The sequence below is a fragment of the Indicator indicator genome, chromosome 33, assembly GCF_027791375.1.
Source record: "Indicator indicator isolate 239-I01 chromosome 33, UM_Iind_1.1, whole genome shotgun sequence".
Taxonomy (NCBI): domain Eukaryota; kingdom Metazoa; phylum Chordata; class Aves; order Piciformes; family Indicatoridae; genus Indicator; species Indicator indicator.
Window position 1 is genome coordinate 8665451 of NC_072042.1, and position 13832 is coordinate 8679282.

Sequence of the window (13832 nt, forward strand, 5' to 3'; positions counted from 1 at the left end):
ATTTCCAGAGCTGTGCTGTGGGGCAGAGGCTACCCCATGAATGCATTTCCAGAGCCATTCTGTGTTGGGGGGCAGAGGCTACCCCATGGATGCATTTCCAGAGCCATTTTGTGTTGGGGGGCAGAGGCCACCCCATGAATGCATTTCCAGAGCCATTTTGTGTTGGGGGGCAGAGGCTACCCCATGGATGCATTTCCAGAGCTGTGCTGTGGGGCAGAGGCCACTCCATGAATGCATTTCCAGAGCTGTGCTGTGGGGCAGAGGCTACCCCATGAATGCATTTCCAGAGCCATTTTGTGTTGGGGGGCAGAGGCCACCCCATGAATGCATTTCCAGAGCCATTTTGTGTTGGGGGGCAGAGGCTACCCCATGGATGCATTTCCAGAGCTGTGCTGTGGGGCAGAGGCTACCCCATGGATGCATTTCCAGAGCCATTCTGTGTTGGGGGGCAGAGGCCACCCCATGGATGCATTTCCAGAGCCATTTTGTGTTGGGGGGCAGAGGCCACCCCATGGATGCATTTCCAGAGCCATTTTGTGTTGGGGGGCAGAGGCCACCCCATGGATGCATTTCCAGAGCTGTGCTGTGCTGGGGGGCAGAGACCACCCCATGGATGCATTTCCAGAGCTGTGCGGTGCTGGGGGGCAGAGGCCACCCCATTTCCCCCCCTCAGCAGCCCCTCCTGTGACTCCTCTGACTCGTTCCCTCTGGTGCTGCTGGGTTCATGCCCACTCTGGCAGTATCCCTGCAGCATTGCCAGTACATGGGAGACCACCATGGTGGGTTGCAGCTTTCCTGCCCACCCTGTGTGCTCAAAGATGGGTCAGGGAGGGGGGACACCCTGCTTGGGGAACTGGTGCATCCCTGGTGGGGGCAACCAGCTGAGCTGGGAAATCTCAGGGCATCAGGGGAAATCTTGGGGCGTCCCTGGTGCTTGTGAGCCTGCGGAGGCTGGGATGGATCCCCAGGCACCCTGGGAGTGCTGCTGGGGAACAGACCCCCCCTGCCTGGGCTGGGAATGCTGCCAGCCCCCTGGGGAGCACTGGCAGATGAGCTGGTGCTGGGGAGCTGTGGGCAGGGTTACACATCCCTGGGCATCTCTGCCAAGGGTGGAGGGGGGGGAATTCAGGCAGCAATTTCTTGGATGGGGCTAGGGCTCAGCCCCTCCTCTGTGCCTCCTGCCACCAGCACAGCAGAGCAGCCCCTGGCAGCTGGCAATGTTCCCAAGGGGAAAGCCCCAACCAGTGTCCCGGTGGGGGTGGCAGGGTGGGGTTGCCAACAGGGATGTGCCCATCCAGCTCGGGGCAGGGACCCCCTTGCAGGAGGAGAAGGCAGACGGAGCCGGGGTGCACTGAAGCCGGGGTGCCTTGAAGCCGGGGTGCATGGTGGGCCCCCCCCGCTGCTTCTCCACATCCCCCTCCCCCCCCCCCCCCCCCCCCGTACCTGCGGGATGTCACCAGCTGTTTCCCTGGCAACGGTGATGGCATCCCGAGTACCTCGGGCAGAGTTTCCCTGCCTCCTGCACGGCAGCGCCGTTTCCCGGGAAACCCAGCAGCCGGCTCCGGCAGGCAGGTAGAGGAGGACCTCAGCACCCCCACAGCCTCCTGCTGAGCCCCACCGCCTCCTGCTGAGCCCCACCGCCTCCTGCTGGGCCCCACCGCCGGAAAGCAGAGCGCTGCTGGGAGGTCTGTGCCTCTCTGGTGGCCGTCTGCCACCGTGGCTGGCAGACCCTGGGGTTGCTCTTTGCAGACCCTGGGGTTGCTCTTTGCAGACCCAGGGCTGGGCAGCTAAGGGAAATGGCCATCAGCTTTAGGGAGCTCTGCTCCCCAGAGGTGCAGTCTGGGTCTGCCTGGCATGGGGCAGCCCTCACAGTGAATGGGCAGCCTGGGGGGGTGGGAGGAGAGACGTGGCTGGGCCCCCCCCCATTCGTGCACAAAGGGCTTGTGAGGAGTTGCTGTTCCCAAGGGAGGAGTAGCCAAGGGAGCTTGGAGGCTGTCCAGGACAGCTGCTGATTGCCTTTTCTGGCCACCTTTGAGCAGCAGGTCTTGGCAGGAGGCTTTGACCTCCAGGAGGGTGCTGGTGAGGCACGCTGGGCATCCTGCTCTGTGCTGGCCCTGGGGCCATGGTCCTCCAAGTGATGCCCTTCATGCTGTGAGCCCATCCTGGGCTGAACATGCTGAGCAGGGTGTGTCCTGGCAGCTGGCATCGTCCCCTCACCCTCTGAACCCCTTTGCTGCTCATCCCCAACAGCTCCATCCCAAAGCCCAAGTGGCAAATCCCAGTCCAGGCCTTCAAGAGAGCAGAATCCTACTGAGTGCCATCAGAGTGACGTGCAGGGTGCTGGGTCAGGGACACCTGGGTGCTGAGTCAGGAACACCTGGGTGCTGGGTCAGGAACATTTGGGTGCTGGGACAGGGACATCTCGGTGCTGGGACAGGGACACCTGGGTGCTGGGTCAGGAACACCTGGGTGCTGGGACAGGGACACCTGGGTGCTGGGACAGGGACACCTGGGTGCTGGGACAGGGACACCTGGGTGCTGGGTCAGGAACACCTGGGTGCTGGGACAGGGACACCTGTGTGCTGGGACAGGGTCACCTGTGTGCTGGGGCAGGGACATCTGGGTGCTGGGTCAGGGTCACCTGTGTGCTGGGACAGGGTCACCTGTGTGCTGGGACAGGGACACCTGGGTGCTGAGTCAGGAACACCTGGGTTCTGGGTCAGGAACACCTGGGTGCTGGGGCAGGGACACCTGGGTGCTGGGACAGTGACACCTGGGTGCTGGGACAGGGTCACCTGTGTGCTGGGTCAGGGACACCTGGGTGCTGGGACAGGGTCACCTGTGTGCTGGGACAGGGACACCTGTGTGCTGGGACAGGAACACCTGGGTGCTGGGTCAGGGTCACCTGTGTGCTGGGACAGGGACACCTGGGTGCTGAGTCAGGAACACCTGGGTTCTGGGTCAGGAACACCTGGGTGCTGGGACAGGGACACCTGGGTGCTGGGACAGGGACACCTGGGTGCTGGGTCAGGGTCACCTGGGTGCTGGGTCAGGGTCACCTGGGTGCTGGGACAGGGACACCTGGGTGCTGGGACAGGGACAGGGACATGTCCAGGTGCTTTCTGCTCCAGGAGCCTGGAAAGCCTCTTGCTGGTGCAGCATCCCCAGCCCTGCCCGGGCCAGCCAGGGGCCCCCAGCTGAGGCAGGGGGTGAGGAGCTGTGGGGGTTGTGTTTGGATGGCATCAGAGCCTGTGCCTGCAGCATGCCCCCCACGGATCCTGGCCTCTGCCGCACGCACTGGGGCTGGGGGGAGCCACAGCCCCTTCCCTGTGCCAGCCCCTCTGGGGGCATTGCCTTGGGCAGGGGCTGTGCTGCCCATACAGAGGGCACCCAGCAGCCCTGTCCTGCTGAGCCCTCAGGGCAAGAGGGGGACCTCAGCTTGCCCCGGGGCAGGTTGAGGCAGGTTGAGATTGGGCATGAGAAGAAACTTCTTGACTGAAAGGGATCTGAGAGCCTGGCACAGGCTGCCCAGGGGGTGGTTGGATCCTCATCCCTGGAGGTGTTTCTGAGAGGCAGAGCTGTGGTGCTGAGGGCCAGGGCTGAGCTCCAGGCCTGGCAGAGCTGCAGAGGGGTTGGGCTGGAGGAGCTGGCAGGGCCTCTGCAGCCCAAATGATTCTGTGTCTCGGGGCAGGGCTGCCCCTGGCCAAACCCACCCTGGGGCACTGAGCAGCCCTGCAGAGGACACAGCCCTGCATGTGTGAGCCAGTGGGCACTGCAGGGGGGCACCAGTAGTGAGTGGGGTGGCACCAGCAGAGTGTGGGATGGCACCAGCAGAGTGTGGGGTGGCACCAGCAGTGTGTGGAGTGGCACCAGCAGTGTCTGGGATGGCACCAGCAGTGTGTGGGATGGCACCAGCAGAGTGTGGGGTGGTACAAGCAGAGTGTGGGGTGTCACCCGCAGTGTGTGGAGTGGCACCAGCAGTGTCTGGGGTGGCAGAAGCAGAATGAGGGGCTGACACCAGCAGTGTCTGGGGTGGCAGAAGCAGAATGAGGGGATGGCACCAGCAGAGTGTGGGTGGCACCAGCAGTGTATGGACTGGCACCAACAGAGTGTGGGGTGGCACCAACAGTGTATGGGGTGGCACCAGTAGTGTGCGGGGTGGTACAAGCAGTGTGTGGGGTGGCACCAGCAGTCTGTGGGTGGCACCAGCAGAGTGTGGGATGGCATCAGCAGAGTGTGGGGTGGCACCAGTAGCCTGTGGGGTGGCATCAGCAGCGTCTGGGGTGGCACCAACAGTGTGTGGGTGGCACCAAAAGTGTGTGTGGTGGCACCAGCAGGGCTGAGTGCCAGGGTGGGTGCCAGGGTGGGTGCTAGGGTGTGCACTCATGCTCACAGGCATTGGCCATGTGGGGCATAGGGATGGGTGCTGGGGATGTGGGACACAGGGATGGGTACTGGGGATGTGGGACACAGGGATGGGTACTGGGGACGTGGGGCAGTGGGATGGGTACTGGGGATGTGGGCACAGGGATGGGTGCTGGGCATGAGCTGCAGGCTGGGTGTGGGCTGTGGCTAGGGGGGTGCCCATGTGCAGAATGGGTGCATGCTGAGCTGCTGTGTGTGTGGCAGCAGAGGGGTGCCAGCCTGGCACAGCAGGCTGGTGCCATCCCAGGCAGGGCTGCGTGTGGGATCTGACCCTGGCTCAGGCTCCTGCAGGCTGGGGTTGCTCTCCTGCAGGCTGGGGCTGCTCTCCTCTAGGCTGGGGTTGCTCCTCTAGGCTGGGGCTGCTCTCCTGCAGGCTGGGGCTGCTCTCCTGCAGGCTGGGGTTGCTCTCCTCTAGGCTGGGGCTGCTCTCCTCTAGGCTGGGGCTGCTCTCCTGCAGGCTGGGGCTGCTCTCCTGCAGGCTGGGGCTGCTCTCCTGCAGGCTGGGCCTGCTCTTCTCTAGGCTGGGGCTGCTCTCCTGCAGGCTGGGGTTGCTCTCCTGCAGGCTGGGGTTGCTCTCCTCTAGGCTGGGGCTGCTCTCCTGCAGGCTGGGGCTGCTCTCCTGCAGGCTGGGGTTGCTCTCCTGCAGGCTGGGGCTGCTCTCCTCTAGGCTGGGGCTGCTCTCCTGCAGGCTGGGGCTGCTCTCCTGCAGGCTGGGGTTGCTCTCCTGCAGGCTGGGGTTGCTCTCCTGCAGGCTGGGGCTGCTCTCCTCTAGGCTGGGGCTGCTCTCCTGCAGGCTGGGCCTGCTCTCCTGCAGGCTGGGGCTGCTCTCCTGCAGGCTGGGGCTGCTCTCCTCTAGGCTGGGGCTGCTCTCCTGCAGGCTGGGGCTGCTCTCCTGCAGGCTGGGGTTGCTCTCCTGCAGGCTGGGGTTGCTCTCCTGCAGGCTGGGGCTGCTCTCCTCTAGGCTGGGGCTGCTCTCCTGCAGGCTGGGGTTGCTCTCCTGCAGGCTGGGGCTGCTCTCCTGCAGGCTGGGGCTGCTCTCCTGCAGGCTGGGTCTACTCTCCTGCAGGCTGGGGTTGCTCTCCTCTAGGCTGGGGTTGCTCTCCTGCAGGCTGGGGCTGCTCTCCTGCAGGCTGGGGCTGCTCTCCTCTAGGCTGGGGCTGCTCTCCTGCAGGCTGGGGTTGCTCTCCTGCAGGCTGGGGCTGCTCTCCTCTAGGCTGGGGCTGCTCTCCTCTAGGCTGGGGTTGCTCTCCTGCAGGCTGGGGCTGCTCTCCTCTAGGCTGGGGCTGCTCTCCTGCAGGCTGGGGTTGCTCTCCTGCAGGCTGGGGCTGCTCTCCTCTAGGCTGGGGCTGCTCTCCTGCAGGCTGGGGTTGCTCTCCTGCAGGCTGGGGCTGCTCTCCTCTAGGCTGGGGCTGCTCTCCTGCAGGCTGGGGCTGCTCTCCTGCAGGCTGGGGTTGCTCTCCTGCAGGCTGGGGCTGCTCTCCTGCAGGCTGGGGCTGCTCTCCTGCAGGCTGGGGTTGCTCTCCTGCAGGCTGGGGCTGCTCTCCTCTAGGCTGGGGCTGCTCTCCTGCAGGCTGGGGTTGCTCTCCTGCAGGCTGGGGTTGCTCTCCTCTAGGCTGGGGTTGCTCTCCTGCAGGCTGGGGTTGCTCTCCTGCAGGCTGGGGTTGCTCTCCTCTAGGCTGGGGCTGCTCTCCTGCAGGCTGGGGCTGCTCTCCTGCAGGCTGGGGCTGCTCTCCTCTAGGCTGGGGCTGCTCTCCTCTAGGCTGGGGTTGCTCTCCTGCAGGCTGGGGCTGCTCTCCTGCAGGCTGGGGCTGCTCTCCTGCAGGCTGGGGCTGCTCTCCTCTAGGCTGGGGCTGCTCTCCTGCAGGCTGGGGCTGCTCTCCTGCAGGCTGGGGCTGCTCTCCTGCAGGCTGGGGCTGCTCTCCTCTAGGCTGGGGTTGCTCTCCTGCAGGCTGGGGCTGCTCTCCTGCAGGCTGGGGCTGCTCTCCTCTAGGCTGGGGCTGCTCTCCTGCAGGCTTTCCCTCTCCACTCCCCAGGACGTTTGTTTGCTGTTGGCTTCTGTCCAGCACCAGGTGGGGGCAGGGAGAGCCCCCCTGGGGACCTCACCAGCTGCCACCATTGGGCACTGCCGTGGGTGCTCCTCAGGGCTCTGTGGGGCAGGGTAGGAACAGGTGTCCCATCCAGGACTCTCCAGGACCCTCTCCTGCTCAGCAGCCACCCCCATCCAGGAGCCTCTTGCCCCACAGCTGTGCTGGTGACCCCTCAGTGCATCTCCTCTGGGGGGACACACACACAGCACCCCAGGGCACCATCACCCCCCTGGCTACCTCAGGGGGACACACAGGGTACCCAGGGCACCATCACCCCCCTGGCCACCTCAGGGACACACACAGGGCACCCCAGGGCACCATCACCCCCCTGGCCACCTCAGGGACACACACAGGGCACCCCAGGGCACCATCAGCTGTCTCTGTGGTGCTGTGATCTGGCAGGAGGGGGGTGTCAGGACGTGATGTGTGGGCAGGGCTGGGCTGTCCCTGGGCTCTAGGAGGTGGCAGATGGCAGGTGGGCAGGGCAGGGCTGGCTCCTGGAGCGATGGCAGTGGAGCAGCTCTGCCAGTGACCCCCTTTGGCACAGCCCCCCCCGTGCCAAGGCTTCCCTTGAGTGCAGGCAGCCCTGGGCTGGCAGTTGGGAGCCTCAATCCCCCTCCTGCAGCTGGGGGGCTGCAGACCCCTCCTGGGGCCCTGCTGTGCCCTTGCTGTGCTTGTGTGACTCTGGCTGGCCCGGTGCCTGCTGGGGGGTTCAGATGTGACCAGCAGGGCAGGCAGGGTGCCCGGGGCAGGGGCTCCTGCTGCCCCCTCTGGGTCTGACTGGCTCTGGCTCTGTGTGCAGCTGGGGACAGCAGAGTGCAGCCCTGGGCACAGGCTGTGCCACACAGAGGCTTGGTGGCCTCAGCCCTCCTGGGAGCTGCTGTCCCACTCGTGTGGCCCTGGGGTCCCTGTGTGTGTGCAGGGGGAGCACAGGGCCTGGGGCTGAGCCTGCCTGGCACAGCTGTGCCCAGCACCTGCCTGCTGTGGGTGACCTGGGGGGCAGGGCTGCTTCCCAGGGGCTGGGGTGGAGGTTCTTCTTGTCCCAGGAGGTGCCCTGCTTGGTGGCAGCTCAGCTCTGCCAGCATCTCCAGGCTGCCTTTCCCCTGGTGGGCATGTGGTGCACGGCTCAGGACCCCCTCTGGGGCTGTGTGGCTTTGGAGGAGGGCTTCTGTGCTGCAGGGAGTGCTGGTGTGGGGCCAGCTGGCACTGGTGGAGGGCACAGGCCTGGATGCAGCCCCCAGCCAGCCTGGGTGGTGCCATGGCATGTGCCACCTTGCATGGATGAATCTGGGTGGCTGGATCTGGCCCAGGGCTGGGGTGTGGAGCAATGTCCTGTGAGGGGGACAGCAGCATGGGGACAGCAGGACCAGCACAGGAGCCTGCCAGGATGGCAGGAGTGCCAGGATGGGCAGGAGTGCCACAGGCTTGAGCAGAGCAGAAGGACCTGGTGCTGGTGGTGGCTGGAAACTGCCTCTTCTCATGGATGTTCTCTAAGGGTTCCTCCTCCTGCAGCATTCCTGCTCTGTGCAGCAGGTCCCCTGACAGGTCCTGCAGCTGGGTCAGGGCAGTGCCAGGCACTGCTAGAGGCTGGGCAGGGACTGGCTGGAGAGCAGCCCTGAAGGAAAGGCCTTGGGGGTGCTGGGGGAGGAGAAGCTCAGCAGGAGCCAGCAGTGAGCACTTGCAGCCCAGAGAGCCAAGCAGAGCCTGGGCTGCAGCAGGAGAAGTGTGGCCAGCAGGGCCAGGGAGGGGATTCTCCCCCTCTGCTCCACTCTGCTGAGACCACACCTGGAGCTCTGTGTCCTGTTCTGGAGCTTCTGTTCCAGGAAGGATCTGGAGGGGCTGGAAGGTGTCCAGAGAAGGGCCAGGAGGATGAGCAGAGGGCTGGAGCTGCTCTGCTCTGGAGACAGCCTGAGAGAGTTGGGGTTGTGCAGTCTGGAGAGGAGAAGGCTCTGAGGAGACCTTCTTGTGGCCTTCCAGGATCTGCAGGGGGCTCCAAGAAAGCTGGGGAGGGACTTTTGAGGGTGTCAGGGAGTGACAGGACTGGGGGGGATGGAGCAGGACTAGAAATGGGGAGATTCAGACTGGATGTTAGGAAGAAATTCTTCCCCATGAGGGTGGTGAGAGACTGCCACAGGTTGCCCAGGGAGCTGGTGGAAGCCTCACCCCTGGAGGGTTTTGCAGCCAGGCTGGAGGTGGCTGTGAGCAACCTGCTGTGGTGTGAGGTGTCCCTGCCCATGGCAGGGGGGTTGGAACTGGATGGTCCTTGAGGTCCCTTCCAACCCTGACAATTCTGTGATTCTGTTTTCTCCTGGCACCCAAAGGCATTGATTGCATCACTGACCCCTGCCCTGTGCCACCTTTGGGCCTTGCAGCTGCCAGCTGGCACCAGCAGTGGCTTTTTGAGCAGCTGGGGTGTTTTTATCTGAATAAAAGTGTCCCTCCAGCCCAGAGGATTTGCTTCAGGGATGCTCCCCCTGTCCTGGCAACCCATCTGGTCCTCATCCACCTCAGGACTAAGAGCCTCAGTGCTCCCAAGCCTGTGCCATCCATGCTTGCTGGAAGCAGGAGGAAGACTCTTGCAGGTGTCTGGGAAGCCAAAGTCACCTCCCCAAGCATGGTCACCCCAGCCCCATGGCTCCAAGGGTGCTCTCAGCTCTCTCCATGCTTCTGCCCAGGGTTTTCTGCCTTTGCTGGCTTTGCAGAGCATGAGGAGCTTGTCCCTGCTCTTCACAGAATCAGTCACAGAGTTAACCAGGATGGAAAAGACCTTCCAGGTCATCTAGTCCAACCCAACACCATCTAATCTTCCTGCCAGCACAACCCTGCTGGGCTCCTGGGTGGGACACAAAGGGTTTGGCTTTGCTCCAGGGGCCCCTTGAAAGACCTTTGGGACTCTCTGCTCCTCTGAGCATCCCCAGGGATGTTGTGAGGCCATGGGGCAGGCAAGGAAGACCTGGAGCAGAGGGAGTCCTCAGGGGACATGTGTGCCCCAGCACATGGCTCTGTGCCCAGCTTTCTGTGCTCTGTTGGGCACCAGCCAGCTCTGCTGTCGCTGCCAGCCTGAGGAGCAGGCCAGCCCTGACCCAGCAGGCACAGGGGAGGGCTGGGGCTGGATGCAGAATGCTCCAGGGTCTGGGGTCTCATCGTGGTGCTGCTCCTGGTGGCTGTGCTGGGGCAGGACAGTGCTGGGACAGGGGTGGGAGCAGCATGGCTGGGACCTGTGTCCCTCTCAGGTGGCCAAGTGACCCAGAGGTGGCATCTGGGGACAGTCACCTCCCACGGGTGCCTGAGCATCACTGTGTGAAGCAGGGTGGTGCAGCCTGAGCTCTGCTGCTTCCTCATCTTCCTCCTGCAGGTGATGAAGAGGAGGTAGTTGTGGCTTCTCTCCTGGGAACAACCAACTCCTGTGCCCAGGGGGGTTTGGAGCCCTGCTGGGGGCTTGGCATCCTGCCTGGGTGCCTTCTGCATCCCCCATGGCTTCTGGGTCTCCCCAGGCTGTCTCAGTGGGGTTTGATCCGCCCTGCCTCCAGCTCCTCTCTGTCCTGGGTGTGCTCAGTGTGGGTACAGGCAGGGCTGGCCGTGGGTGCCAGGGCACCCATTGTCCCCAGCCAGCCACAGCCCTGGTAGCAGGCACCGAGGTGGCAGCCAGCAGGGAGTTAAAAGAGTACCTGAGGAGAAGGGAGTGCAGCTGCTTTAATTACTTGGCTGCAGTGAGAACTTGGTGTGGAGGAAATTGAACCCAGGGGAGAAAATCCTCTAATTTCATGCAAAAATGCCATGGCAGCTCCCAGGGATTCACTGCAGCACTCCTGGTGCCCAGCTCTGGGCTGCAAGGAGAGCATTACTGGGGAAGTGGCTGCTGGTGCAGAGGCTTCTTCCCTTCCCTTCCATCCCTTTCCCTTTCCCTTTCCCTTTCCCTTTCCCTTTCCCTTTCCCTTTCCCTTTCCCTTTCCCTTTCCCTTTCCCTGTCCCTTTCCCTTTCCCTTTCCCTTTCCCTTTCCCTTTCCCTTTCCCTTTCCCTTTCTCCTTTCCCCTCCCCCTTCCCCTTCCCCGTTCCCCTTCCCCTTTCCCTTTCCCTGTCCCTTTCCCTTTCCCTTTCCCTTTCCCTTTCCCTTTCCCTTTCCCTTTCCCCTTTCCCCTTTCCCCTTTCCCCTTTCCCTTTCCCCTTTTCGCTTCCCCTTCCCCTTCTCCTTCCCCTTCCCCTTCCCCTTTTCCTTCCCTTCCCCTTCTTCTTCCCCTTCCCCTTCTCCTTCCCCTTCCCCTTCCCCTGCCCCTTCCCCTTCCCCTTCTCTTGGATGTTGGCCTGGCCTGGCCTGCTGGGAAGGGACCCCCAAGTGCAGCAGGGGTTGATGTCTCAGCAGGATGCAGACATCCTGGGCTGGGCTGGCACCTTGGGCCTTGCCAGTGCCCTTGGGACCCTTGAGGGGGGCTGCAGGTGGCTTGCTGGGGGTGGGGCTGGCACAGCCACGCTGTGGGGGTCTCTTGGGGGAGGGGTGTGGGGGCTTAGCCTTGCCCAGGAGCTGTGCTGGGAGCATTTCTCAGCGTGTGCCTTGGTGCCATGGGGACAGGCTGTGGTTTCCAGCTGTGCCAGGGTGTGAGAACCAGGGAGCTGGGGCTGGCTGGGTGCCATGCTGGGCCCGGAGAGCAGGTGCTGCAAAAGGGGCAGGATCTGACCCCGTGCTCCCCCTGTGTGCAGCTGTCCCCTGGCACTGCCAGGCCCCAGCCCATCCTCAGCATCACCATGGGGCTGGACATGAGCAGTGTGAGCAGCAGGGGCTGGCACAGGTCCCCCAAGCACCATTGTTCCTGGCAGCACCACAGGTCCCTTTGGCATCTGGCCAGGGCAGGTGGCCCAGCAGCCTCTGGCTCTGCCACAACCTGAAGGTGAGGGGGTGGCAGTGCCACCTGGCTCAGAGGACACAGCTCCTCTGGTCCATGACCTCCCTACCCTCTTTGGCCCTGCAGGGATGAGGGTGCAGGATGTGTGTGGGGCTGGGGGCAGGCAGGAGGTGGGCAGAGGCTCCTGCCCTGGCACCAGTCTGCAGCCTGCAGGCAGAGACCCCATTAGGCAGGGAGTGTGTGGAGCCAGCCCACCACCATGGCATTGGCACATGCTGCAGCACCAGCCCAGCTCTGCCCATGCCTCTTGGTGGTACCTGGTGCTGGGGTGAGCCTCTGCCCACTCTCTACCCACTCTGCCCACTCTGTTGCCTTTCTGCCCACTCTTTACCTGACTCTGCACACTCTCTGCCAGCACTCTGCCTGCTCTCTGCCCTCTCTTTGCCCATTCTCTGCCCTCTCTACCCACTCTCTGCCTGCTCTTGCTCACCTTCTGCCAGCTGTCTTCTCTCTGCCAGCTCTCTGCTCACTCCCTGCCTGCACTCTGCCCACTCTCTGCCAGCTCTGCCTGCTTTCTGCCAGCTCTCTGCCTGCTTTCTGCCAGATCTCTGCCAGCTCTCTGCCCTCTCTCTGCCCTCTCTCTGCCAGCTCTCTGCTCTCTCTGTGCCTGCTCTCTTCCCGTTTCCCTGGCAGGGAGCTCTGCTGCTCATTATCTGCAGCCCTGGTGTCCTCTAATGAGCCCTTTGGGGAGCTCATAGGGCAGGATGGTTGCTCCTGGGGGGTGGGGGGGGAGGGTTGTTCATGGGGATGGCTCTGTTGGGGGCACCAAGGGATTACCAAGGAGTTACCACCTTACACATCACCCCTGGGCCCCTCCTCTGCCCCTGTGGCCCTGCTGGTGCCCCCAGCAGAGCCTGGTAGCACTGAGGCTGAGCCCAGCAGCATGGCCCCCTTGGGGTGGTGACTGAGGCTGCCTGGTGGGACAGGGCTTGGGCCCATTGCTGTAGGGTGAATTGTGGAGCTGTCTGTGTTGGAAGGGACCTGTGAAGGTCATCTGCTCCAGCCCCCTGCAATGATCAGGGAGGGACATCTGCAACAGGTTGCTCACAGCCCTTGTCCAACATAACTTTGAGCATTAAATCTGGGGAGGGGGTCTGGAGCACAGCCCTGTGAGGAGAGGCTGAGGGAGCTGGGGGTGTTCAGCCTGGAGAAGAGGAGGCTCAGGGCAGACCTCATTGCTGTCTACAACTACCTGAAGGGAGGCTGTAGCCAGGTGGGGGTTGGGCTCTGCTCCCAGGCAAGCAGTGACAGAAGGAGAGGACACAGTCTCAAGCTGCACCAGGGCAGGTCTGGGCTGGGTGTTAGGCAGAAATTCTTCACAGGGAGAGAGATTTGCCCTTGGGATGTGCTGCCCAGGGAGGTGCTGGAGTCACCATCCCTGGAAGGGTTTAAAATAAGCCTGGATGAGGCACTTGGTGCCAGGGGTTAGTTGATTGGATGGTGCTGGGTGAGAGGTTGGACTGGAGGATCTGGAAGGTCTCTTCCAACCTGGCTGATTGTGTGGTTCTGTGATTTCCAGGGATGGGACACAGAATGGTAGAATTGTCTGTGTTGGAAAAGGCCTCTCAGCTCATCCAGTCCAGCATCAACCCAACCCCACCATGGCCACCAAACCCTGGCCCCAGGTGCCATGGCCACAGGTTTCTGGAACACCTCCAGGGATGGGGACTCCACCACCTCCTTGGGCAGCCTGTGCCAATCCCTGACCACTCCTGCAGCAAAGAAATTCTTCCCAATATCCAGAACCACCTCTCTGAAGGGACCTCTTTCCCTCCAGCCACAGTGGAGATTTGCCCTTCTGGCCCCTCCAGCCCTGAAGCGGCTTGGGCACAGCAGAGGCTGCCCAGGGAGCTGGCACAGAGCCCCATGAAGGCACAAAGGGTTTGGGACAGTGTTGGTCCCGTGGGGAGGAGCTCCAGGCGTTGGCCAAGGGAGGAGCAAGCTGATGTGAGCCCCACTGGTGGGCAGTGGGGAAGCTGTGCCTGGCCCCTCCGGACAGCAGGAAGGGCTGCCCCAGCCCCATGGGCACCACCCAGCGAGGTGCCCGGCGCTGGGGACAAGGCAGGACCCACCGGGATGCTGTTGGCTCTGGAGGGGACAGGGAGTGCTGGCAGCTGGTGAACATAACCCTGCTGCCATGGCAACGTTCCCAGCGCCGAGCAGGGAGCAGCCCGCGGCTGGCGGCAGCCGGAACCGGGAGAGGGAACCGGGGGAGGGATGCTCGGCTGCTGCCACCTCCGCTTCGGGGGCACCCCTGCCACTGTGGGGATGGCTCCAGCCTGGGCACAAGGAGTGCCCTGGTGTGGCTGAGCTGCCCTCCACCAGCTCTGTCCTGGTCGGGGGCTGTGCAGGGTGGGTCTCATCCTGCTCTGCAGCCCTGATGTGAAGAGAGGGCAGAGCCAAGCACCCGCCCATGGCTTG